The sequence below is a fragment of the Priapulus caudatus genome, unplaced genomic scaffold, assembly GCF_000485595.1.
Source record: "Priapulus caudatus unplaced genomic scaffold, Priapulus_caudatus-5.0.1 Scaffold1636, whole genome shotgun sequence".
NCBI lineage: Eukaryota > Metazoa > Priapulida > Priapulimorpha > Priapulimorphida > Priapulidae > Priapulus > Priapulus caudatus.
Window position 1 is genome coordinate 48,646 of NW_014578697.1, and position 5,362 is coordinate 54,007.

The window sequence follows — 5,362 nt, forward strand, 5'->3', positions numbered from 1 at the left end:
TATTGCAGGTATCACAAGTATTGCAAATATTGCAAGTATCACAGGTATTGCAGGTATCACAGGTATTGCAGGTATCACAGGTATTGCAGGTATCACAGGTATGTGCGAGCAGGTTGCAAGATCTGCAGTAGTAAAGCGTTCGTACACGCGAATTTGATTGCGATGGAGTTTTATCAACTCGACCGTGTTGTTGGTTGCGTGTGCGGTGCACCAGCGAGCAGGTACGTGTAGCAAGGTCTGCACGAGTGACGCAATGGAATTAAAGAGTCAAGAGAAGAGTAAGAGTAAGAGTAAGAAAAGGGTGAAGCAACGAGTAAGAGTAAATAAATGTAAAGCGTTCGCACACTCGAATTTGATGGCGACGTAATTTTAGAAACGCGACCGTGTTGTGGGTTGCGAGTGCAATGCCCAGTAAGAAGATGTGTCCGTGGCGATGAGGTTACCATGTTAAAGCCGCCGATGTCAAATTGGGTAAAAGCAGGAAATGTAGCCTTATATACCTACAGTTATCATTTGTCAATTAATCAATTTTTTCGGGAATCTTTCAACTTTTGGCCCTATGCATCTATTAATTTTTAACCGGAGGGCTTTACATTAAAAGCAAAAGAAAAAATCCCTTGCTCTCAACTGGAACCCGCATTTAATTTTTCTTCCTCTGATGAGGTCCTTCGTCCGTTCTTTGCAGCCTTACCTCGTCTACGTTCGCGGGGACAAGGGCAGCAGCTGGACCTCGGCGGACTAGAGCGCGTGCTGCAGCGCGTGTGGAATGAGACAAACGGATGCGCGCTCAACTCGCTTCCCTGGACGGTGCGCGTTACCAACACCACGGGCGGCTACATCGACCTGACCCAGCCTCCGCTCGCCCACCTCGCGGCCGGCCTGCGACGCCTCGACGACGTCACCCTCGACAACGGGCGGGTGTTCAAGGAAGACTACCAGCTGTCGGACGTTGTCTGCGGCGCGCCGGACCTGAAAGCCGCCGCGGACAGGCTCGCGTCCGCCTGGGCGCAGGTGAGACGCACAAACGTTCAGCCGCGCGACGTCGTCGCGAGTTGACAATGACGCTGTAACGACCATGACACGACCTATTGTTTAATAGTGCGATTGCGTTGCTTACGAGTGGTTCCCGTCGCATTTCAAGTGCGTACGTTATGTTTTCTCGTCAATAGTGCGTCAGTGTTGCTTACAAGTGCTTTCCGTGTGGATTTCAGGTGCGTACGATCTACGCGGCATCGATACGGTCTGCCTTCGACCGCCAGGCCCTGCAGGACGCCCTCCGCCGGCTGTGGCTTGACAACAATGTGGGCGTACTCGCGCCCGACCAGTGGCGCTACCACCTCGTCAACGAGGACTACTACTCACCCGACGCCGTCACGCTGCTGCTGAGGAACGCCCTCGAGGCAAAGTACCCAGGTAAGCACAGGGGGTTACTCTGGGAAATTGAAAAGTGTAGCCGAAAAAATAGCCAATTGACTATTTGTAGCCAATGTAAATCATTTGTAGCAATTTTTTGTACACATTATTTCATTCTAAATTATCTACTTGAACAAAATACAGAGAATCAAAATAATTATTAAAATGTTGATTTTAATAATTTGTGTCTGTATGTTTCAAATGTGTATTTCCCCAAAAAATAGCCAGTCTCAGGTGCATTTCTTTTAAATAATCTTTGAGAATTCGACCATAGCTTAAAATGCAGTTTTTGCAAAGCGATTATAATTTGTACAGGTCGTGTCATGGTCGTTACAGCGTCATTGACAACGTACATCCTACATCCTACATCCTACATCCTACATGATGTGTGTGTGTGTGTGTGTGTGTGTATGTGTGTGTGTGTGCGCGCGTGTATGTGTGCGTGCGTGCGTGCGTTCGTGCGTGCGTTTAGTGTGGCTTGCTATGCTAGGTGAAGGCTCCACCTAATTAAATGCTTATTATTATACCTTTATTGTAAAGTCATTAATTGTATCCCCCGAACGAGTTTGGGGGGATACTATGGATTTGGCCTCGTCGCGCCGGTCGCGCAGAGATTTCCTTGTGAGCGCTCTACCGGCTGCATAGTTCTTCTCGGATCATCTTCAAATTTCGCATGAAGGTGCGTTATCGTAAAGCGAAGACGCCAATCGTTTTTGTGTGGGCGAGTCATCGGTTGGCCATGGTAACAACATTTTTTTGTTGAAAATAATTCTAGAACCTGTAACTTCTGCAGTTTTTACCCGATTGTCATGAAATTTGGCACACAGGACCAATATATACATATATAATGATATATATATATATATATATATATATATATATATAGGACATGTTATATCGCCCTGTGTGCCAAATTCCATGCACAATCGGTAAAAACAGCACAAGTTACAGTTCTAGAATATTTCGACAAAAAATGTTGTTACGATGCAACGCGATGACTTCGCCACACCAAAAACGATGGGGCGTCTCGCTTACGAAACGCACCTTATGCGAAATTTGAAAGATGATTCGAGAGGGTAAATAAACTGCAAAAGCTAAAGAAAATGAAATTACTACTAAATTAATACTAATAACTGCAATAGGATGCATTCCAAACAATGTCATGTTTATTAATGAATGCAATTTAATTGTATCCCCTGCAACGAAGTCGTCGGGGATACTATGGTTTCATGTTTGTCGCAGCCGCCGCCGGCCGCCCGCCGCCGCCCTCGGTCGCACCGCAGCAGACATTTCCCTTCCGCTATATACTCACGAGCCCCTATTGACCTAGCAGCGAGCCAAACTTTCGTATACTTCACATTGCTTGGGGCAGAAAGGTTTGTGCAGAGTACCAAACCAAGGTCGACTGCGACTTTATTTTAACCTTTACTTTGACTTTGATCATATTTTCCCTTCGCTCTCTAACTCGGCCCCTAATTCACCTAGCGAAACCAAAACTTGGTATGCTTACACATCTTGGGGAGAAGGGTCGTGTCGCACTAACCAAAACCACTATGCCCTTGAGCCTTAGTTTGACGCTTGAGCGTCGATATACATTTCTGCTTCGGCCCTCCTAGGAGGTAACCAGAAATTGCCATATAGGCCTACCTTGCAACATCTGAGGCAGACCAGTTGTCTACAAACTCTTTGTCTTTGTGACTTGTTTAAACTTTACCTGCCTTCTACGTCCTTACAGAGATATTCCATTTATACTAGATCACAGGGGATAGGCCTACATATAGTTGGCGACAACTGCACGTTTCTAGTTGTATGTCATTTAAGGTAAAATTTTGCAGATTTTATGATGAATATTTAGATACATTTTTTTAAAAACAGAATATGGTATAAGTGACTGCGAGTTTCTAATATCAAGTATTTTTGCGTTACTGTAATACACCCCCCCCCCCAACCCTGCTAAATTGAAGGGATAAATTGGCTTAAAACCCGCCAATCGCCTCAATCAGACCCACTCCGACGTGTCTGTGAGGACGGGTTTATAGCTAGTATGTATATATATATATATATAGATATATATATATATATCAGAGCTAATAATACCAGGGTATTATTACATATAAATACAGGTATATATTACAGTACATATAATACAGGTATTATAATACAGGTATTATTAGCTCTTAATATATATATAGATGTAGGCACTGCCTAAAAGCATGTGAGTGATATATATATATACGGACTACACTACGGACGCGCCATGGAAAATGAAGTCGATGGGTTACCATTATTTCTTAAGTTGGTGCTCCGCGCTCCCGCGGGAGCTCGCGCGATAATAACAATTTCGTGAGGGGGGGGTACGCGCCGACAGACGGCAAAGACTCGTGGCACAGTGCACAGAGTCCTGTCAGGATTGGCCATGATATTCCATATATGATTGCACATAATCATAATTCCTTATTTGTATAAACATGTTGTTATTATTATGTTGGCAAAAATTCATGGATATTTTGGCTTATTAAGGTGACTATTTTGATTATTGCTCTCATAGATAATCTCTGTATAAGGAGTGGCAATATAATAGTTTCCTATGCTTATGTTTTGCTTTTTGGCTCTTGGTACATGCTGGCTAAGCTGGTGGGCAATTTAAGCCATTTCAACTTAGCAAAACAAGAGTAATTAGAAAGCAGTCATGCTGTTGTTAAATTATTTATCATAAAATCAACACACTTGCTGAGTTTCTTCCTTGCGTTTGCTAATTATATGTAATTTAAGCTTTACATTCTGTTCTAACTCATCTAAGCGTGCATCCCTGTAACCGATGCATGAATATGTCACGGCTATATTTGACCTACGTAATCAGTGTTAATCAGTGCTGTTGTTAATTAAATTACACCATATTATAGACTAATTATTGAGGTTCATATCTGGTCACGTCAGCACACGTACATGATAACACACGATAACACGTGACACACGATAGGACGTCGACACGTGGGTCCTATTTGTATGGTTACATGTTATGGGCATAAGTTATTTGAAAACTTTATGATTATAAAGATATAATTATTTTGAATACTTGCTCTGCATATAAGTGTGACGAGAACATGTGCGTTGGATACTGTTGATTGTCGCACGAGGCGGGTGCGTAGGGGAGGCTTGCTGTTGCAGAAATGAGTATTTACACGGCATTTACGGTGGACTATTAGTCGATTAGGGCATACGCAAGACATTGAGACTTTGTCGTAGTAAATACATTTCGTGTTTATTACCATCATTTTTTAAGCTGCATTGACAGCAGTCAATGGAGGCTTGTACAATGGCTGACGTCCGTCGTCGTACGTCGTCGTAATGTTTTACAATTATTCAGGTAATATGGCAATATAGCCAGCAATATAGCTCTATTATTTAGTAGCCCTCCCAGCGCCCCTAGCAGTCAGCAGGGACTTGGAGCGGTCTACTACTCTCAATGAAGAAAAAAATGGCTAAATAAACATCGAAATGTATTTCTAATATTTCTGGTAATGCTGTCAAATGCTCCTTCTGCTAACACACACGGTATAATTATATATATTTATAGTATATATAATATATAATATCTATTATGATGTTTCTAGGAAAATACCTGCCGGGACAATCCCCCGACAATTCCCCGGACAATTACCCCCGGAGCAATTACCTCCCGATAGGCCATTTTACCCATGCCATTTACCCCCCGGACGATCCGACCCCCGCGATTAATTAACCTTCCAGACATTTACCCTGGAGCATTTACCCCGGACAATCACCCCCGAGAATTTACGCCACCGAGACAATTACCCCCGACATTTATCCTTCGGAGGCAATTACCTCCCGGAGCATTTAGCGCCGCCGGACAAATCTACCCGCGGGACATTTATCCGCCGGGACAAATTATCCCGATGCCATTTACCGCCATGCCACTTTACGCTGT

General features: G+C 43.5%; 1 long non-coding RNA gene across 1 annotated transcript; it reads left to right on the forward strand.

Annotated features, from left to right (window-relative positions):
* The first annotated feature begins 353 nt into the window (after positions 1-353).
* LOC106817215 lies at positions 354-1,502 on the forward strand. The gene is made up of 3 exons (XR_001395008.1): positions 354-471; positions 686-1,011; positions 1,212-1,502. It is a non-coding gene; the product is annotated as an uncharacterized LOC106817215 (long non-coding RNA).
* Positions 1,503-5,362: the final 3,860 nt, after the last annotated feature.